Here is a 23,007-nt window from a genome sequence, read left to right as displayed (position 1 = left end):
AAGCCTAGGCAGGGTTTAGTGTCGTTCCCCCATGAAGATGGGGAGCGACAGTCTTAGAGTACAATTGGTTCATAATAGTCACTGCAGGAAAGCTTTTAAAACTATCAAGGAAAATAGTTCTCAACTATACTTCTTTTTTTTTTTTTTTTGACAGGCAGAGTGGACAGTGAGAGAGAGAGACAGAGAGAAAGGTCTTCCTTTGCTGTTGGTTCACCCTCCAATGGCCGCCGCGGCCGGCGCACTGCGGCCGGCGCACCGCGCAGATCCGATGGCAGGAGCCAGGAGCCAGGTGCTTTTCCTGGTCTCCCATGGGGTGCAGGGCCCAAGCACCTGGGCCATCCTCCACTGCACTCCCTGGCCACAGCAGAGGGCTGGCCTGGAAGAGGGACAACCGGGACAGAATCCGGCGCCCCGACCGAGACTAGAACCCGGTGTGCCGGCGCCGCAAGGCGGAGGATTAGCCTAGTGAGCCGCGGCGCCAGCCTCAACTATACTTCTATATCCAGCCAAACTCGCGGTATAACTACCATTCTGCCTTTGCCCATTACCTGGTACCTGGGCCTCTCAGTGACTGCAGGGTGCAGGGCTCACCTCTCCTTAGTCTATGGATGCTCACATCACTGCTATGCTGGAGTTGGTGGCCATTCCTATCTGCACTTCTGCTTTCAAAAGTCATTTTTAATCTCCCATCCACTGTTGTCTTTGCTCTTTATGTCATTTTTAAATATAATTTTTGAATTACTTTCCAGGTTTATTTTATTTCTGCTAGAAGGGTACTTTCCCCCTAAAAAGGGGTGTTTCTGGGGGCAGAGAGTGGGCAGGGGGAAGAGATCACTCTCTAGTGGATTTGTCACATTATACAATCAAGAGTGAGGGTAAGGGGCCGGCGCTGTGGCATAGCAGATGAAGCTGCCACCTGCAGTGCCAGCATCCCATATGAGTGCCAGTTCGAGACCCGGCTGCTCCACTTCCCATCTAGCTCTCTGCTGTGGCCTGGGAAGGCCGTAGAAGATGACCCAAGCCCTTGGGCCCCTGCACCTGCGTGGGAGACCTGGAAGATGCACCTGGTTCCTGGCTTTGGATCAGCGCAGCCGATCCAAATTATGGCCAATTGGGGAGTGAACCAGCGGATGGAAGATCTCTCTCTCTCTCTCTCTCTCTCTCTCTCTCTCTCTCTCCTTCTCTCTATGTGTAACTCTGACTTCCAAATAAATAAATAAATCTTTTTAAAAAAAGAGTGAAGGTAAAATAAATAGATTTACTGTCATGGAAAGATTTTGAAGGATTATCTCTGTTTTAAAGGACTTGTTTCATCAAAAGGAAGATGCAAAGGATGTCCAAAGAGGCGAGTGATGAAGAAAAGCTCCAGGCAAAATCTTCTGCTGCAGCTGTAGGTAGCAAACTCTGCAGGTGCCAGCAGGAGAATGGAGGGGTGAAAGAGAGTTATGGAGCAGGAGAGAGAAAAGGAACAAAAGTACAGTGAGACCCAGTGAGAGAAAAAAAGAGAGAAATTAAAATAGTTTATTCAACGTCAGACAAATTTTGAAACAAATTTAAAATTTTGATAATTGATCAAACATTTTAATTAAGGTTAAATATGTGATCAGTTTTTTTGAGCATTTTATGCTATTTTGGGGGGAAACAGCCATCAGGATGAATAAACCTAAGCAAATAAAACAAGACATAATTATAAACTTGAGGGAAAATCCAACAAGTTGTTTGAATTATTTGGCTAAACTACAAATGAATTTTCATAGTAAGAATAATTCAAACATTGACTGTAGATCTTGAAAATTTTCTGGGGCTGGCATTGTGGCACAGTGAGTTAAGCTGACACCTGGAATGCCAGCATCCTATATGGACACTGGTTCAATTCCCAGTAGCTCCACTTCAAATTCAGCTAGGAAAGCAGTGGAAAATGGTCCAAATCCTTGGGTGCCTACACGTACCTGGGAGACCTAGATGGAGTTCCAGGCTCCTCTTTGGCCTGGCCCAGCCTCGATCATTGTAGCTATTTGGGAAGTGAATCAGTATGAAGATTGATATCTCTCTCTCTCTCTTCTCTCTCTCTCCCTCTCTCTGTAACACTGCCTTTCATGTAAATAAATAAATATTTTTTTAAAAAAAGTTTCCATATGACTTCATTGAGAGAACAAGAGAAGAGAAAGTGACAGGGAGGGTGTGATGACACAGAAGTGTGAAATTACCAACCAGCAAGAGAAAAGCAACAAATGCTGTCAAATATCAGTAAATTAAGAAGGAGTGATAGTAGAATTTATTGAGTGTCCCATCAGATGCCCACCCAATGAAGTTGATAAAATTATTATTCTCTCTTGACAGGCAAGGAAACTCAAGCCCTGCCAGAGGGAAGTAACAGCCTACAGCTAGTAAGTGGCAGACTCAGGGTGTAACCAGACAGCCTTTTCCTGCTATGCTCTTTAAAAATATGATATTCTTTGCTGGAAAAACCTAGCAAGAGTTTTAAGTGGTTGCCTCTGAAAAAGTGCAGGAGTTAGGGAAGATTGAGGCAGGAAATTTCTGTCTTGAAAACTTTTATATTTTTTTAGCACAATGACACTTTTTAAAAATTTGTGTTTATTTATTTGAAAGGTGGAGAATCAGATGGAGGCTGGGGCAGGGAAAGATGGAGAGAGACAGATCCTCCAAACGCTGATTTCTTTTAAATCCCCACAACAGCTGGCACATGACCAGGTCAAAGCTGTAGTCAGAAACTCTGTCCAGGTCTCCCCCATGGGTGGCAGGAGCCCAACCACTTGGACCACCTTCTGCTCCCTCCAGGGCACATCTGCAGGAAGCAGGGTAGAAAACAGAGGTGGAACTCCTCCCAGATACTCCATTATGGGATTTGGGCCTCCCAGGCAGCAGCCTAACCTGCTGAGCCACAATGACTTTGCCCATGTTTGTGCCAGTTGTCAATTTATTGTCACTCAACTCCAAAGTCACTCTTCTGTGCCCAGCTGTGTGATTGCGAATCAGGGGGAGATAACTATTCTGCCTTTAAACACCAGTGCAAATTGCTGACTTTGCACATAGATGGCGCTAGAGAGACATTAAAAGGAAGAGCTATTCTTCCTGGTTCTGGAGGACTTTTCTCTTCCTACAGCAACCAGTGGGAAAATCTCTGGTTTTCACCCTACACAGAGTATCTCCTGCACCTTACTGAACCAAGAGATGGCCTTTGGATTTTCACGGACTTGCCTGTGCTTCAGGAAATATATGCATCAAGTGGGCCACTTCCCACCCACCAAAGTTTTGTTTGTTTAACAGAGAAAGATGAGGAGAGACAGAGATTTTCCACCCACTGATTCACTCCCCCAAATGGCCACAATCCCCAGGGCTGGACCAGGCCAAAGCCAGGAACCAGGAGCTTCTTCCAGGTCTCTCATATGGGAACCAAACACTTGAGCCATCCACCATGTTTTCCAGGCTCATTAGCAGGGACGAGATCAGAAGTGGAGCAGCCAGGACTCGAACCAGCACTGTTCTTGGATGCAGGTACTACAGGCAGCAGCTTTACCCACTATGCCACAATGCCAGCCTCATAAGTTTCTTGTCCATCAGGAAGCTGCATGCACCTGTCAGGCCCATTACCCTCTCCTGCTAGCTCTGGTCATTCTCTTGGGAGGCTGTTTGCCAAGCTCTTAGTTCCTTCCTTGTTTCATCTCTCTCTGCAGTGGAGGGAGCAGCTGCTCCTTGACTTTGTGTTTATAAACTCCTCAGCACCCTGTCTTACCTCTTTAATTAGGCAACATCCTTTCACTGCTTGATGATGCTTCCATTAAATTTTTTCCTATTCAAGAATAGAAAGGGGCCAGCGCCATGGCTTACTTGGTTAATCCTCCGCCTGTGGTGCCGGCATCCCATATGGGCGCCAGGTTCTAGTCCTAGTTGCTCCTCTTCTAGTCCAGCTCTCTGCTGTGGCCGGGGAAGGCTGCAGAGAATGGCCCAAGTGCTTGGGCGCCTTCACCTGCGTGGGAGACCAGGAAGAAGCACCTGGCTTGTAGCTTTGGATCGGCATAGCTCCAGCCGTGGTGGCCACTTTGGGGGTGAACCAAAGGAAGGAAGACCTTTCTCCCTGTCTCTCTCCCTCACTAACTCTGTCAAATAAATAAAAAAATAATAATAGAAAAAAGTCAGTATCACAAAGATGGTAAATCTCCACCAATTCATCAATAGATTAAGTGTAATTTCTTTTGAACTCGCAGTGGTATTCGTATGTGTGTTAGAGGTGAGGAGCATTTTTGTTTGGGGGACTGGAAATATTGCTCTTAAAATTCATATGGAATTTTAGGCGCTGCAGTGTATCTGGTAAAGCCACCGCCTGCAGTGCTGGCATCCCATACAGGCACTGGTTTGAGTCCCGGCTGCTCCACTTCTTTTTTTTTTTTTTAAAGAAAACTTTTATTTAATAAATATAAATTTCAAAAGTACAACTTTTGGATTATAGTGGTTCTTCCCCCGATAACCACCCTCCCACCCACAAACCATCCCATATCCTACGCCCTCTCCCATCCCATTCTTCATTAAGATTCATTTTTAATTATCTTTATATACAGAAGATCAACTTAGTATATACTAAGTAAAGATTTCCACAGTTTGCACCCACACAGACACACAAAGTATAAAGTACTGTTTGAAGACTGAGTTTACCGTTAATTCTCATAGTACAACACATTAAGGACAGAGATCCTTCGTGGGGAGTAAGTGCACAGTGACTCCTGTTGTTAATTTAACAATTGACACTCTTATTTATGACATCAGTAATTACTGAGGCTCTTGTCATGAACTGCCAAGGCTATGAAAGCCTCTTGAGTTCGCAAACTCCAGCCTTATTTAGACAAAGCCATAATCAAAGTGGAAGTTCTCTGTTCCCTTCAGAGAAAGGTACCTCCTTCTTTGATGGCCCATTCTTTCCTCTGGAATCTCACAGAGATCTTTCATTTAAGTCATTTTTTGCCACAGTGTCTTGGCTTTCCATGCTTGAGATACTCTAGTAGGCTTTTTAGCCAGATCTGAATGCCTTAAGGTCTGATTCTGAGGCCAGAGTGCTGTTTAGGGTATTTGTCATTCTATGAGTCTGCTGTGTATCCCGCTTCCCATGTTGGATCATTCATATAGAAGGCTGGGGGGCCTTGGTGTTGTAGTGCAGCAGGTTAAGCTGCTGCCTGAGGTGCTGGCATCCTGTATGGGTGCTGGTTTGAGTTCCGGCTGCTCCACTTCCATTGTAGCTCCTGCTAATGCTCTTGGGAAAATCAGCAGAAGATGGCACAAGTGTTTGGGCCCCTGATGCCCATATGGCAGACCTGGAAGAAGCTCCTGGCTTCGGACTGGCCCAGCTCCAGCCATTGCAGCCATCTGGAGAGTGAACCAGTGGATGGAAGACCTCTCTCTCTCTCCCTCTCTCTTTCTTCCTCTCTGTAACTCTCTCAAATAAATAAATAAATCTTGAAAAAAAAAAAAAAGTGGTCAAGTGGCAGATGTTGCAACTTGGGATACCCACATCCCATATCAGAATGCCTGGGTTCGAATTACACCTCCTCTTCCAATCCAGCTTCAAGCAAATTCACCTGGAAAGTAGCAGATAATGATCCAGTTCTTGGATCCCTGACACGAGGGAGCTTCTGGCTTTGGCCTGGCCTAGTTCTGGTTGTTGCCAGCGCATGAGCAACCAACTGATGGAAGATCTCTCTCTCCCTAGTTTTCTCCTCTCTCTGTCTCTCTCTCTCTCTCTCTCTGTGTGTGTGTGTGTGTGTGTGTTGCTCTGCTTTTCAAATAAATTTTTTTAAGTGATCCATTTCCTTAAGAAAAGACTCACATGCCATGCACGTCTTCACCTTATGCAAGAAAGATTTGAAACAGAAAAAGTAGTTACTATCACTCTTCTTGGAAATTTTAAATCTTCTTTGCTGCTTTGTATACAAAGAGGGGTCACCAGAACAGCTCAAATGTAAAATTCAGGTTTTTATCTTTGTGTTCTTGGTATTTCACGCAGTATTTCATATACTAGGGATAAATAAAGGAAGGAAGGATGGGGTAGATGCAACTCAGCTTTTTTATAGCTTCTGTGTTCCTGCAATAATTCCCAACTGTGATATACATAAAGGATTTTCAAAAAGTTCTTAGAAATGCATGTGATGTAAAAACTATGCATAATTTTGAATTTTTTCACCAATGTGAACTTAGTTTTTTATTCCATTTTCCCATGAACTTTCCAAAGTCTTCTCATACAATTTGCATGTACAAAAATAGTAATTTTGGACCTGGATCGCTAGAGGGAGGCAAAGGAACATGAGAAAATCTCCTGCAGCAGCCACTAGCCTGGATTTGGAGTGGATGTATGTAGTACTTCAGCAACCAGGCGAAGTCAAAAGACAGATTCTTCAGCCTTCCCCTGAACTCAAAATATGTATCCTGCCTTTAATCAGAGTGTATTCTATATTACACTCTGATGTAATATGTGGGAAATGATAGGGGAAACACTACTCATGGCAGAGCAATGCAGAATAATTGGGTCAAAATCTGAAAAGAGGTTTCTCAGGTCACCTGCTCAACAGCTAGCAGCCAACAGTGTGACTCGGCAGAGAAATGTGCAAGAATCAGAGCCCTGGGACCAGGCCTCTCTGCCTATGCAACCATCACCAAGCCATTTGTCCTCTAACAGACCTATTTCTTCATCATTAATCACTTCTATTTCACTGGGTTACTGTGTGCAGCATATAAAGTCATCAATGAGAATCGAACGGCAAAGAACCAGATGGATGTCAAGTCCAGGTTATTATTAGCCATGCATTCAGGTCATGAGGTTGTCTATTTCATTCTGTCTTTGCAGGCAATAAGCTCTGGAAAGGGAAGAATAATGGCGTTGCTCTTAGTATTGAACATTGTATTTGGTAAATAGGAGCTAATTTTATTTCTCACATTGAATGAATGAGAACACATGTAGAAAAACCATATAATTTACCAACTAAAATAAGATTCCTTTTTTTCTAACTGACAGAAAACATTTTTATAATTACTCCAGGAAACAGGTTAAAAACAGGATTGTCCTGGACCAGTTGAGACATGGGATACACGGCAACTCTGCACTCATCATGCTGTAAGGGTAGGCACTGCCCAGCACATACTACAGTATGAGTTGATTTCATCTTCATGTTGGTGTATATTAACTATATTCAATAAATGTTTATTGACCACGTGCTTTGGGTCCCAAGTCTCCTAGAATCTTGGACTCCATCGAAAAACAGCAACCAGAACAAGAAAGATTTCTGTTCTTCGAGAACATGGAATGAGGAAGAAAGTAGCTAATAAACATAATAAATAAGTAAATGACACAGCACAAAGGGCCAAACACAGGGGATTCAAAGTGTTGAACTAGGAAACTTAGGTAGAAGAATATCATGTAAGCTGCCTGCCTCTCCAGCTGCTTAGAGAGAGCCTCAATGCTCTCTCAGGGCACCTGGCTCCAGCTCCTGCTTTTCACATGAATGTTGCTTTCTTTTTCGATTCTGCTGTGCACCTTGCTACATATTCAAATTCATTTCCTCCCTAAGTGGCAGAGAAGAGGGCACACAGAACCCACAACACTTCCTGAACTTAGCTCAGAAACCCCCATCTCTACCAGACATTTGCCACCACTGAGGATTTGGGCTACAGCTGAGTTCACACTGGGCCCTAGGGAATTGCTTGCCTACCCAGATGGAATAAGGACCACATCTCTGTTCTATCTAAGGAACTTTGTATTCATGAGTTTGGGGAAATGACCAGACAAGCCCACCAGACAGAACTAAACAAATGATGCTAAAGGGGAGGGCCAAACTTCCCGAAAGTCTAAATCGCTTGAATTAATGCTGGCATTTAAGTGTGTTTGAGCCATTCAAACCACATGATGTCAAACTTCCTCTGCCCTCCCACTCCTCTGCCTCCTCTCAGTTCAGTTCTTTCTCCTACTTCTTGCCCATCCTCATCTTGTGGCTCTGGCGAAACGCCAGGGTGGTTATTCAACCTGTTTCAAGATACCCTGTGCCAAAAGAAAGAAAGAGAGAGGGAGGGAGGGAGGGAGGGAGGGTGGGTGAGTGAGTGCAGGCTCTAGGAGAAGAGCTGCTGGGCTTAGCCAGTTTGGTAAGGCTGACACTGCCAAGGCCCTTAGTGACCCAAAGCTAGGCAGGGAATGCAAAGGAATCTTTAATTTGAAATACAGTCTGCAGAAAGAAATCGAGCACTTTCTCAACATGCTAAGTCTATGCATCTAAGGTGCAGTGTCCCAGCCTTTAGCCTTTGCACCATCCAGTAAACAAATCATGGCAAATATTTGTTTTTTTTTTAACTTTTATTTAATGAGTATAAATTTCCAAAGTACGGCTTATGGATTACAATGGCTTCCCCTTCATAACGTCCCTCCCACCCTCAACCCTCCCCTTTCCCACTTCCTCTCCCCTTCCATTCACATGAGGATTCATTTTCGATTCTCTTTATATACAGAAGATCAGTTTAGCATACATTAAGTAAAGATTTCAACAGTTTGCTCCCACACAGAAACATAAAGTGAAAAAAAAATAAAAGATGATTTTTTAAATGATGATGAAATCAGATCAGACCTATTGTCATGTTTAATCCCAATGAGAGTCAAGTTGGGAATTGATAATTTCTTCTTTTTTTTTTTTTTACAGAAGATCAGTTTAGTATACATTAAGTAAAGATTTCAACAGTTTGCACCCCCATAGAAACACAAAGTGAAATATATTGTTTGAGTACTCGTTATACCATTAAGTCTCAATGTACAGCACATTGAGGACAGAGATCCTACATGAGGAGTAAGTGCACAGTGACTCCTGTTGTTGACTTTACAAATTGACACTCCTGTCTATGGCATCAGTAATCTCCCTATGCTCCAGTCATGAGTTTCCAAGGCTATGGAAGCCCCTTGAGTTCTCCGACTCTTATCTTGTTTAGACAAGGTCATAGTCAAAGTGGAGGTTCTCTCCTCCCTTCAGAGAAAGGTACCTCCTTCTTTGAAGACCTGTTCTTTCCACTGGGATCTCACTCACAGAGATCTTTCATTTAGGTGTTTTTTGTTTGTTTGTTTGTTTGTTTGTTTGTTTTTGCCAGAGTGTCTTGGCTTTCCATGCCTGAAATACTCTCATGGGCTTTTCAGCCAGATCGGAATGCCTTTAGGGCTGATTCTGAGGCCACAGTGCTGTTTAGGACATCCGCCATTCCTCATGGCAAATATTTGTTGAGGGCCTACTATGTGTGTACCACCATGCTCACAATTATTTATGTTCATGGACACTATAGCTTTGACCCAAATTTCTGTCTCTTGGCTTCTTTTCCAAGCAAAGGAGCTTGAGTTGGCAATCTCAAGAAATTCAGCTCGAAAATTCTGGCTGGTTCTGTGTTAGTCTGTGTTTCTTCATCTTGACAAAATACCTGAAGCAGGCTAAACTTGTAAAGCAAAGAAGTTTAATTTGGCTCATGGTTTTGTGTTCAAAGTCCAAGATTAAGCAGGCCTCACTGGATTGGCTATTAGTGTTCTTGCTGGCAGAATCCTAAGGTGTCAAAGGGCATCATATAGCAAGAGACAGGGAATGCACATCTGTCCATGTCTGTGGTCCCTTGTGAAGTCACTGGGACTTAATCAAGGGGGATCCACTCTAATGAACCAGTTCAATCACTCCCAAACACTGCGCCTCCAAAATCATGATTGAATAAATATTTCCTCCTCTTAATAAGAGCTATCATCTTTGGGGACCAAACACCTGAGTTCAAGAGGACAAATATTCAAACCAGAACAAGTTTCTACTATATGTGAGCACCCTAAAAGCAGACATTAGGTCTCACTTGTATTTCTCTGTCAATTAGCACAGGCCATGACATGGAGGAAAATGATGGATAAACTTCTGAAATAAGGCTCTGCATGGTTTCAACAACCACTCAAAGGGTGACTCATATGCCCATTCCTAATGCATGAGGAAACAAGTTATACAATTTTCCTATTATTGAATACCTTCACATGTAAAGCTTTTAATCTCCACAAATGACTATTGACTCACTTCTTCAAATTTTAAAATCTAAATGTACTTCAAACACACAGTGCAATTATATAGCAATGCTTTATTTAAAAATAAGAATCATCCTTATTTGAGCAATACACATTGTATACAAGTATCAAGTGATTACACTGTATACTATAAATATGCAGGATTAAAAATGAAAATAAAAATAAGTAGAAAAAATAAACACCCATCTTTTTAAAAGAATTATCTATTAATTGACAGAGAGGAGAGGGAGAGAGATCTTCCATTCTCTGGTTCACTCCCTAAATGGCTACAAAGGCCAGAGCTAGACCAGGCAGAAGTCAGGAGCCTGGAACTCCAACCAGGTCTCCAACATAAAAAAAGGTTAGAGGGGTCCAAGTACTTTGGACCATCTTCCCCTGCTTTCCCAGGCACATTAGCAGGAAGCCAAATAAGAAACAGAGTAGCCAGGGCTTGAACCTGCATGATGATAAGGGATACCAGTGTTGCAAGCGGTGGCTTACCCAGCTGCATCATAACATCAGCCCAAACGCCATCTCTGAAGAACTAAGAGGACTTATGTTTATTAATTTCAAAACTTACTACAGGGTATGAGTGTTTATCATAGCAGTTAAGATACTTATATCTCATATTGGTGTGCCTAGGTTTGATCCCCGACTCTGGCTCCTGACTCCAGATTCCTGCCAGTGCAGACCCTTCGAGGCAGCAGTGATGGCACAAATGACTTGGTTTCTGCCACCTCCATGGGAGATCTGCATTGAGTTTCTGGCTCCCGGCTTCAGCCTTGGAACAGCCATGGCCACTACAGGCATTTGGGGAGTGAACCAGTAGATGGGGGTTTTCTTTCCTTCTTCATCTATCTATCCCTCTCTCTCTGTCTCTTGGCCTCTCAAATAAATAAATAAGACAAAGCTACAGCAACCAAGACAATGTGGTACTGACATAGGCTAAAGATATGAGGAGTCTTCAAAACATTCATGGATGATATGTATTATGAAAAAAATTATACACAGATTTCAAAAGTTTTGCTCCAAAATAATCATCTTTTAATTCCATTTTTAAAATAACTTTTTGAAGAACCCTCATATAGTTCAATGAATGCAAAAAGTTGAGAAATAAGGCCCTACATTTATGGCATTTGATTTTCAACAATGGCATCAGGAAATTCGATGGGGGAAAAAACAGTCTTTCCAACACATCATCTGGTGAACAACTGGATATTCACATTCAAAGCAATAAGTTCTGATTCCAGCTTCACAGCCTGTGTAGAAATTACTTCATAGGCATAAAGGTAAAATATAATACTTTAAAACTCTTAGAAAAAGAAAATATGGGAGAAGGCCGGCGCCGCAGCTCACTAGGCTAATCCTCCGCCTGCGGCACCGGTACACCAGGTTCTAGTCCCGATCAGGGCACCAGATTCTGTCCTAGTTGCCCCTCTCCCAGTCCAGCTCTCTGCTGTGGCCCGGGGAAGGCAGTGGAGGATGGTCCAAGTCCTTGGGTCCTGCCACCCGCATGGGAGACCAGGAGAAGCACCTGGCTCCTGGCTTTGGATCAGCGCGGTGTGCCAGCCGCAGTGGCCATTGGAGGGTGAACCAACGGTAAAGGAAGACCTTTCTCTCTGTCTCTCTCTTTCTCACTGTCCACTCTGCCTGTCCAAAAAAAAAAAAAAAAAGGAAAATATGGGACAAAATCTTTATGACCTTGGGTTAAAAAAGGATTGCTGAGATTGGTATTGGGCCACTGCCTGTTATGCTAGCATCCATTATGGGCACCAGTTTGAGTCCTGGCTGCTCTACTTCTGATCCAGCTCCCTGCTAATGTGCCTGGGAAAGCAGCGGAAGATGGCGCAAGTGTTTGGACCTCTGGATGAAACTCCCATTTCCTGGCTTCATCCTGGCTCAGCCTTGTCCATTGCAGCCATTTGGAGAGTGAACCAATGGATTGAAGATCTCTTTGTCTCTCTCACTTTCTCTCTGTCTCTCTCTTTCTGTAACTCAGCTCTTCAAATAAATCTATTTTTAACAATTTAAAATGATTTCTTAAGCATGATATCAAAGGCAGAGATGATAAAAGAAAAATTAACACTTAAACTTCATGAAAATTAAAAATATTTATTCTTCAAACAATACCAGCAAGAAAGCCAATAGACTAGAGAAAATATGTGCAAATCATATATCTTATAAGGACCTACTATCCCAAACATATAAATAACTCATACAATTCAGCAACAAAATGGCAAAAACGCAGTTTTAAAATAGGCAAAAAATTCGAATAGACATTTTTCAAAGAAGATATACAAATGGCCATGAGGCACACCAAAAAATGTTTATTGGTCATTATAAAAATATAAATAAAGCCACAATGAGATGTCACTTCATACCCAATAAGACAGTTATAATAAAAAAGGCAATTATATGCAGACAAGGACTTGGAGAAATTGCAGCTATTATATATTTCTGGTAGAAAAGTGAAATTGAAAAATAGCTTAAGATTTACAGTTGAATGTTAAATATGTAGTTACCATATGACCTGGACATTCCTCTAATAGTTATCTGTAGGAGAAATGAAAGCATATATCAACACAAAGATTGGCACACTGAGCTTCATTACAATACTATTGATAGTAACCAAAAATTACAGACAATTCAAGTGTTCATCAAATGATGAATGAACATAAAAATGTGGTTTACTCATACAACGGGATGCTATTTAGCAGTGAAGAGGAGTGAAACTCTAAGACATGGAAGAATACTATTGAGCCTCAAAAACTAATCAAGCTAAGTGGAACAAACAGGTCCTAAAAGATTGCATATTATGATTCAACTCATATAAAATGTCCAGTATAATCAAATCTATTGAGAAAGAAAGTAGATGAGTGGCTGTGTAGGTCTAGGGTTAGGGGCAATATGCAATAATGACTTATGGGTCCAGATTTTTTTAAATCAGCATAAAGCGATGATCACAGGACTCTGTAAATTATGAAAAGCATTGAATTGTATACTTTGAAAGGGTAACTTTTATGATATGTGAATTATTCCTCAGTAAGATTTGTTTTTAAAAATATATCAGTGTTGGGGCCGGCGCCGTGGCTCACTTGGTTAATCCTCTGCCTGAGGTGCCAGCATCCCATATGGGCACCGGGTTCTAGTCCCGGCTGCTCCTCTTCCAGTCCAGCTCTCTGCTGTGGTCTGAGAGGGCAGTGGAAGATGGCCCAAGTGCTTGGGCCCCTGCACCCGCATGGGAGATCAGGAGGAGCACCTGGCTCCTGGCTTCGGATTGGCACAGCACCGGCCGTGGCGGCCATTTGGGGGGGTGAACCAATGGAAGGAAGACCTTTCTCTCTCTCTCTCTCTCTTTCTCCCCACCCCCGTCTGTAACTCTGTCAAATAAATTAAATGTATATTTATATATATATATATATATCAGTGTTTTTAAAGATTTATCTATTTGAAAGGCAAAGGTCGCAGAGGGTAGGAGGGAAAGACAGAAAGAGATCTTCCATCTGCTGGTTCACTCCCCAAATGGCCACAACTGCCAGTATTCAGCCATGCTGAAGCCAGGAGCCTGGAACTCCATCCAGGTCTCCTACAAGGGTTCCAGGGGCCCAAGTACTCCCAGGCACATTAGCAGGGAGCTGCATTGGCAGCAGAGTGGCTAGAACTTAACCCAGTGCTAGGAGTTGGGATGCCAGCACAACAAGTGATAATTTAACCTGCTGTGCTACCACAGCAGCCCCCCAAAATACATCAGATTGTGAGAGCAAAAAAAGATTGTTAACCAAGATTATTTATTATTATTAAAATTTAGAAAATTATAGAAATAACTTTAAAACTTTGTTATCTGTTCATGTATGATAATAATAGCATTTATCTTCAAAAGAACAGAGATGACACCATTATCAATAGCCATTTGTTACCAGGCAGCATTAGTAGCTGATATTTAAATGAATGATGACACCATTATCAATAGCCGTTTGTTACCAGGCAGCATTAGTAGCTGATATTTAAATGAATGCCTGATCCTTAAACTAGGAGGTCTTTCTCTTGAGGATTCCATTAAGTATGCCTATATCTTGCTGATAGTGACTACAGTGGTTTTTTCAGAATACTCATGATAGCTTAAGAAAGTGAGAACAGAAGTAGCCAAAGAGATGATTTCTGAAAAATATACTCACCCAGTATACGTACACTGATGGCTGGGATCTCAGTGGTGTTGATACTGATGACAGTGGTGCTGTCCTGGCACGTGGAAGACCTTTAGCAAATATTCATTAAAAGAAGGAGTCAGACATCTGTGTCTGAAAAATATATTCTCCAGCTCTTCCTCTCAACCAGTCTTAACCTAACACAGTCATCACTTGATATTGAGAAAATAGGTTATACATTCTCCCTGCTTCTTGAGGCAGCATGGAGTTCCGTCCTCCTCCTGGGATTCTATTTGTAACTGGCTCTGTTCTCCATCAGTTGTTGAGCTAACATCACTTAATGCAACAGTTGCCCAGTGTGCATGCCATAGTATACATTCCAGCTGGCACATCCTTATTTACAATGCACCTGACACTGCCATTCCCCAAGTTGTGCTTGTTGCTCTGGAGGAGAAATGCTGTTCTCATGGAAGCTGACCATCAGGAAGGCCATAGTTTTTGGCCTTTCCTGCATTTTCAGATAACTATGTGATAATTCTTCCCCTCTATCTACTGCAGGAGATAAGTGGCAGATTAGAAAAGGCTGATTTAGTTCAAGCCCTCTGTGAGAGTCAGCACACAGCCTGTGGAGGCATAGGACAGCTCCCCTGTGGAAACCAGACCTCCATACTTCAGACAAGCAAAGCCTAGAGTGTGTCAAAGTCAAAGCACTCAGGCCCCTGCTAAGCACTACTTCTCCCAGAAGCTAAGAGACAGACTGAAGGGCACCTCCACTGATAACCCAGTCAGAATATAGTACTGATACACAAATAGCAGAAACAGAGAAATGGAAGAAATACTTGTTTAAAGATTTATTTATTTATTTGACAGGCAGAGTTACAGAGAGAAAGGAAGAAACAAAGAGAGATCTTCCATTTGCTGGTTCATTTCCCAAATGACTCAAAGGCCGGAGCTGGGCCAGATCCAAATCCAGGAGCCGGAAGCTTCCTCAGGTTCTCCCCCATGGATGCAGGGGCCCAAGTACTTGGGCCATCTGCTGCTGTTTTCCCAGATACATTAGCAGGGAACTGAATAGGAAGTGGAACAGCAGGGACTCGAACCAGCACCACCGCTTTGGTGGGCTGTAGTGGCTCCACCTGCTGTGCCACAACACCAGTCTCAGAAGAAATCATTTCTAAGAAATAATTTCAGTGGCATGTGATAACCATGTTATTTGTTCCTCTTGGTTCTTGAAATGGTCAGTCTATTTGATGAGTGACCTTCATGACAGTGAAAAGAGTAATTGCAGTTGTTTCTGACCCAATTGGCCTTGGTAGAGTGTTTTCCTCCTTTTCTTTCTTTAGGACTTTCTTTTTTTCTTTTTTCTTTTCTTTTTTTTTAATTTTTTTGGCGGAGTTATAGACAGAGAGAAAGGTCTTCCTTCCATTGGTTCACTCCCCAAATGGCCGCTATGGCCAGCGCTGCGCCCATCCAAAGCCAGGAGCCCAGTGCTTCCTCCTAGCCTCCCATCGGCACCGCAGGCAGAGGATTAACCAAATGAGCCATGGTGTCAATCCCAAGACTTTCTTTTTTTAAGCAAGATTCAAAATGGGGCTGGCGCTGTGTCATCACAGGTAAAGCCGCTGCCTGAAGCACTGCATCCCATATGGGCACCAGTTTGAATCCCGGCTATTCCTCTTCTGATCCAGCTCTCTGCTATGGCCTGGGAAAGCAGTGGAAGATGGTCCAAGTCCTTGAGCGCTTGCACCCCTGTGGGAGATCTGGAAGAAGCTCTTGGCTCCTGGCTTCAGATTGGCGTAGCTCTGACCATTGCAGCCAATTGAGGATTGAACCAGTGGATGGAAGACCTCTCTCTCTCTCTGCCTCTCCTTCTCTCTGTGTAACTCTGACTTTCAAATAAATGAATAAATCTTTAAAAAAATTCGTGATATTTGTGTTTACTAGGTCAAGTGAGAGAGGGGCATAATATACAAGGACTAGCCCTTTGAAATCCTTCTCCTTGGGCCCTCCTGTGCAATAATCCTATTGGATAGATTTTAGGTAACTCTTCCGTGAAAAATAAACTGCTCTCCTAGGTACCCAGTGAGAATCTGAAACCTGAAAAAAAAAAAAAAAAAAGAAAAACAACTCATTTCTCCCTACATCTTCATTCATTCATGTAACTAATAGGTATCAATTTTTTATCCCATGCCAGAGAGATACTACAGTTTCCAGGGATGCAGACCTGAATACCAGCAAATGCACTAGGCTATGAAACATGCCACAGCTGGAAGACACTGTGGGAAAACTAGGGATGAAAATGGTGTTCTCCAGTAAAGCTTTCTGACCCCAGGTTCTGTGAGATGCACCTGAGACAGGTTGATTCAGGACCCAGATTTCGTGATGCATTTTCAGAATAGGCAGCTATTTTTCTATGAAGGAACTTCTAAAGCATAGTCAGCAAACTACAGCCCACGGACAGCCATTTAGTCTCCTGTCCATTTTTGTAAATGAAGTTTTATTGGAACAGAGCCACATTAATTCACTTAGGTATTGTCACTGGCTGCTTTTGCATTGCAGTGGCCAGGTTGAGTAGTTTCAAAAGAGATCATAATGCCTACAGAGCGGCAAATAGTTATCATCTGGTCCTTTATAGAAAAGGTTTACTAAACCTATAAGAAAACTATTCAATAGATTTTATAACAAAAGCTTTACACAAATAAAACTAAAATCTAATAAAAGTACTTAAAGCAGATTCTAAGTGAATAGTAGCATTGTATGATAAAAAGAAATAACATAAATTTATATCAATTCTCTCAAAAAATAACCTAACAAGTTTAATGTCCTTCCAATAAGCATCTCATGAGATTTAGGAGCTTTTTGTTGTTTTACTTTGTTCTGATTTCTTGCTGTATGCTTAAAATTGGGTAATATCTTAACATTTATACAGGAAATAAATGTCCAAGAACAATCCACAGTTTTTGTAAAAAGAGAAAAAGGAGGGAGACTTGCTTTAGGAGATACAAAAATTACTTAGATCTACTGTAATAAAATCAACAAACATTGCCAACATAAACTAGTAGAAAAAAGAATCCAAAACTAGAGTTCAGTGGATGTAAAAATGTAACCTATGGAGAAGGTGGTGTTTCCATTTTATGTGAAAAGGGTGAATTATTAAATACTGTTGGCAAAACTTTAGACAAAGATGGCGGATTTAATAAGTACATCTATTTTCACGGTTTGTATCCCAAATATCCCACTAAAATAATAATGCGTGACTTTTTTTTTAGCATACACCTCAAAGACAAGGAAGAAAGAAGCAGCCACCATGATCACATTTTGGAAGATAGAAACCAGTAAAGGAGTAGGTAAAGACAAGCCAGAAGTAGAGAAAGCCTAGAAACAAACTGATATATATTGCAGATTCTCACAGTCTTGGAAATTTCACCCATCTAGATAAAAATAAGGAGAAAGAAGGGCTAAAATAAAGAGGGCTTGTGGACAATCTATTTAAGAAACAGAGTTACATGTCTTCCCTGTCATTCCAGCAGCCAGATTGTCCAGATGGCCTAACCATTGTTCTGTATGTGTGTTTCACTTAAATTTGCTGTGTATTAAAGAGTAGGTAAGTTCTAGTGTGTAATGTGGGTTAAAAGTAGAGATAGTAAAATAATTCTTATATCAACATCCTTTTCTCAGTTTTAGGAAGAACTGTCTTCTGGCAGTGGACTTTTTTAAATCCATATCTTGGAGATAGATGTCCTAGCGCTGGACTTTGTCACTGGCATGGTGGAAGAGGAAGAGGAGGAAGTGGGAAGGGAGTTGCTCTTGGCTAGCATCTCCATATCTAGAAGATTGCTTTAGGTTACACCGATCAGTCCATAGGTGCATTTTTGGCAAAGTGCCTGTGCTTATTTGACACAATATTCATTCTTTACAGCATCTAAGGGTTATATATGTCCAGATGTGACAATGTATGATAAAGAAGAAGAGCTAACGGTTTAGCCAATTTGTAAATCTCATTTTGTTACAATGGAGAGAGAAAAAGAATGCACCCTGGACCTGAATTTGTGAAACCACTTCTGAGAACCATATGTCAAGATGGAGCCATCAGGAAGGCATCAGAGGGACAATAGGAAGTACAAAGAGAGAGAAGTTTGCAGAGGTGTTCACACAACATACTGAAAGCAGCCATTGATGTGTTAACATCACAGCTTTTGACTGTGGTATAGGAGGAACACAGAGTGTCCTTCAATAAGAACATACCTTCTGTTAAAATTTAGATAGGAGAAATCTGGTAATGTTCACTTAGAAATATTAAACTTAGTATATACAGCTGCTCTGTCTCATTTTAAATGGAACATCAAAAGAATACAGTATTTTAATTATAACTCTGCCTTTATTTAGAAGTCTGTTGCCATTTTTTTTTTCATGAAATTTTTGTATCCAAGAAAGGATTACATTTTTTTCCTAACAGTTTGAGTTGGTATAGTGGATACCTAGTTATCGAAATATTCATACATCTTTGAGATTTTTGAATTGGTAGATATTCTTTTTTTTTAACTTTTATTTAATGAATATAAATTTCCAAAGTACGATTTATGGATTACAATGGCTTCCCCCCCATACCGTCCCTCCCACTCACAACCCTCCCCTTTCCCACTCCCTCTCCCCTTCCATTCACATCAAGATTCATTTTCGATTATCTTAATATACAGAAGATCAGCTTAGTATACATTAAGTAAGGATTTCAACAGTTTGCTCCCACACAGAAACATAAAGTGAAAAATAATAGATGATTTTTTTTAAATGATGATGAAATCAGATCAGACCTATTGTCATGTTTAATCCCAGTGAGAGTCAAGTTGGGAATTGATAATTTCTTTTTTTTTTTTTTTACAGAAGATCAGTTTAGTATACATTAAGTAAAGATTTCAACAGTTTGCACCCCCATAGAAACACAAAGTGAAATATATTGTTTGAGTACTCGTTATAGCATTAAATCTCAATGCACAGCACATTAAGGACAGAGATCCTACATGAGGAGTAAGTGCACAGTGACTCCTGTTGTTGACTTTACCAATTGACACTCCTGTCTATGGCATCAGTAATCTCCCTATGCTCCAGTCATGAGTTTCCAAGGCTATGGAAGCCCTCTGAGTTCTCTGATTCTTATCTTGTTTAGACAAGGTCATAGTCAAAGTGGAGGTTCTCTCCTCCCTTCAGAGAAAGGTACCTCCTTCTTTGAAGACCTGTTCTTTCCACTGGGATCTCACTCACAGAGATCTTTTGCCAGAGTGTCTTGGCTTTCCATGCCTGAAATACTCTCATGGGCTTTTCAGCCAGATCCGAATGCCTTTAGGGCTGATTCTGAGGCCACAGTGCTATTTAGGACATCTGCCATTCTATGAGTCTGCTGAGTATCTCACTTCCCATGTTGGATCACTCTCCCCTTTATTTATTCTATCGGTTAGTGTTAGCAGGTACTAGACTTGTTTATGTGCTCCCTTTGACTCTTAGATATTCTTAATATGTGGAGAAGCATGATGAATTCTGCATGATCTCAATCCCACAAATCGGATCTTGTGTATACACACATAGGACCGGGAAGGACATGTCAGATTATACTACTTGTGATTTTGGGGGACTTTGTTCTTTGCTTCCTATGTTTTTCTATTTCCAATAATACACTTATTAACTTTTTAAAAATAAGTTATTTTTAAAATGCAAATAAGAAAGAAAAATAAAACATAAGTCTATTTTGGCTCACAAAATGTCAAGATCCAGCTATGTTTTTTTTTTCCCGGTACACATTTTTCTAGGGACTTTTTGAAGACCTTCGTAAGCATGGATAAAGCTTTGTGCAGCAAAATAAATTTGTCTTTTGATTCCATTTTGCATGAACTTTTTGAAATATCCTCGTAGCATCCTTCTAAAGTAACTGCTAAAAATCTAACCAAACTTGGAAGTCTAAGGGATGGGAAAGTGCATTGTCCAGAGGATGGTGGGAACCAAGAGAAGCCTTGCTTCCATAGCAGGAAGCAAACAATGGAGGTGGAGACTGAAAAAACATGATGCAGCAATAAATGATACAAACAAGGCAAGGAGGGGAGGAAGAGAGTGGGAAATGCTGTTATTTTTTTCTTTTGTCATGAACTTTGTGTAACAAGGTGATTCTTTAAATTTGGTGTATGTTTTATCTTTGATCAACATTTAAACTTAGAAGGCATCCTTTGCCACACAATCCAGATATGATTTTTCCATCTAATCTAAGTATATTTTGCTGTCTTTCACAAAACTGCAAGAATTGAATAGTTTCCTTCAATAATTTTTTTCCCTTTATATTATGTTTTCACCCTTTTTACAACCCCAAACAGTTTCACTCTGGATCCCAGCTTCTGTTTTCCTAAATTCCCAGTCATTTCATCTTTGTTTCTTTCTTTTGGTGGTGTATGTGTGCACATGTGTATAAGTGCATATGTGTGTTGGCATGTATATGTGTGGGTAGTGTGCATGCATGTGTATGTGTATATACCACACTAAATACTTTTCATTTTTCCCTTCCTCCTAACGAAACAGGGCCCCCACAGTTGAATGCATAGTCTTAATCTCTAGCCAATGCCTGGCAGGAGGAGGTACTCAATTCATGTGTAAATGAATGAGGCCCCTAACTGAGCACTCTCCACAACAGAAACCTGGAAGTTACGACAGTGGTCAGGGCTGAAAGAGCAGGGGAGAGGAATGCCCCTGGCTAAGTCGATCACTTCAGCCCTTGTGAAGGACTCTGGCTGTTTGGCTCAACATCAAGCTGTGTGAGGCCAAGCCCAAGGTTGCACCAGGCTGATGGCCAAAATGGGCAAAGAAGTGGCCAAAGCTGAAGCCAAAGAAAGACCGTATTCAACACAGGCCAGCAATAAGCTCAGTGAAAATACTGGGGAGGAAGAAGTAACAGTCACTAGATGCTGAACCCACTGCTCCGCAGACAAACAAGGAGAGCAAGGAACCTCCAGAATGAATTCTACAGAGAGCAGTGCAGTGTACCAAAGACAAATCAAGGATTCTCACTCCAGCAAGTCAGGCAAATTCCTGTTAATTTGGGCCCTTGATGCCAGGAACTGGTGAGTTAGGAGATTCAGAGTTTGAAAGGAACTATTTCATTTCACAGAGCCGCGAGAGACCTTAGAAATCATCCAAGCCCAGAAACTTTCAAAAACGCTTTGATTAATGTCCACCTGTACCACTAGCCTTCCAGCTGCAGGGCTGCAGACACCAAATCAGGTAGGTGTCTGATTTAGTTCTCTGTGCATTCTCAGCTTGAATGGGAGAACCTAGAATACAAGAGGCACCCGGTTAATACTGGAGAGTTTGTGGTGTGAGTGAAATCCCTGAGAGCTCATCCCTGCGCTCCTCAGGAGGAATTTTGGCTGGATATTCTGAAGGGTGGGGAAAATTGATGTGTTTGTTTATATGTCTGCTTGTTTTAGTTAATTTTTTAGTTTATTTATTTGAAAGGCAAAGAAACAGAGAGAAAGAGGGAGAGGCAGAGAGCAAGGGTTCACCCATTCACTGGTTCACTCTCCAGATGGCTACAGCAGCCAGGGCTGGACCAAGCAGGAGGCAAGAATTCCATCTAGGTCTCCTATATGGGTGGCAGGGGCCCAAGTACTTGAGCCATCATCTGCTGGCTTCCCCATTGCATTAACAGGGAGCTGGATCAGAAGCAGGGAAGCCGGGACTCGACAAGCACTCCAGTATGGGATGCCAGCATTGCAAGCAACAGCTTAACATGCTGCTACACAACACCAGTCCAGGATTTTTCTGTAATGGACAAGAAGAAACATTTCAGTTGTCCTATCTTCTATCACCACAGAATCAGATGTTGGGAAGAAGATGGTAAAATAACACTAAAAATAACAAAACCAATCATTTATTGGAAGGACAAGTTTCTTTACACATATCCTTTCTTTTTTTTTTTTTAGAGAATTATTTATTTATTTGAAAGTCGGAGTTACACAGAGAGCAAAGGAGAGACAGAGACAGAGAGAGAGAGAGAGATCATCTTCCATCTGCTGGTTCACTCTCCAATTGGCCACAATGGCCAGAGCTGCACTGATCTGAAGTCAAGCCAGGAGCTTCTTCTGGGTCACCCACGTGAGTGCAGGGGTCCAAGGACTTGGGCCATCTTCTACTGCTTTCCCAGGCCTTGGCAGAGAGCTGCATCAAAAGTGGAGCAGCTGGGACTCAAATTGACACCCATACGGGATGCTGGCACTGTAGGCGATGGCTTTACCCACTACACCACAGCACCGGCCCCTTCACCTATCCTTTCCAACTGTCTAAAGAAGACTAAATTATGTTCCAGAGTCTCCTGATCAGTGGCACTTGTATTTGCCTTAGCAGTGCTCAAAAACCCATCTAATTATTTGCTCAGAATTTAGCTTTCTGTCCAGGCCAGCATTGTTCTGGAAATACAATGCAACCTACATTGTTAAAATGCAAAAAAGGTGAAATTAATTTTAATGATACATTTTATTTTACCCCTTATATCCAAAATACTGTTGTTTCAACATATACTCAGTACTCAAATTATTAACGAGATACTTTAAATTTCTTGTACTATGTTTGACATCTGGTGACTCTTTTATCTTTCAGTATCTCTCAGTAAAGATTAACTGTAGGGGCTAGCATTGTGGCATAGTGGGAAAATCAATCACCTGCCAACATCAGCATCCCATGTAGGCTCAGGTTCTAGTGCCGGCTACTCCACATCCCATTCAGCTCCCTGATAATGTGCCTAGGAAAACAGTAGAAAATGACCCAAGTGCT

General features: G+C 41.7%; 1 long non-coding RNA gene across 6 annotated transcripts in view; it reads left to right on the top strand.

Annotated features, from left to right (window-relative positions):
* LOC127487868 (uncharacterized) overlaps positions 1-23,007 on the top strand; it is a 154,277-nt gene that overhangs the window by 50,898 nt on the left and 80,372 nt on the right. For 5 of the 6 annotated variants that reach the window (XR_011381595.1, XR_011381599.1, XR_011381597.1 and 2 more), the window contains one exon: positions 17,472-22,074. This is a non-coding gene — a long non-coding RNA (uncharacterized lncRNA). The remainder of the gene's footprint in view (positions 1-17,471; positions 22,075-23,007) is intronic. The other variant, XR_011381598.1, reaches the window with a different exon arrangement.

Source organism: Oryctolagus cuniculus, chromosome 13 (assembly GCF_964237555.1).
Source record: "Oryctolagus cuniculus chromosome 13, mOryCun1.1, whole genome shotgun sequence".
Lineage (NCBI taxonomy): Eukaryota > Metazoa > Chordata > Mammalia > Lagomorpha > Leporidae > Oryctolagus > Oryctolagus cuniculus.
This window is presented reverse-complemented; position numbering and strand designations above follow the sequence as displayed.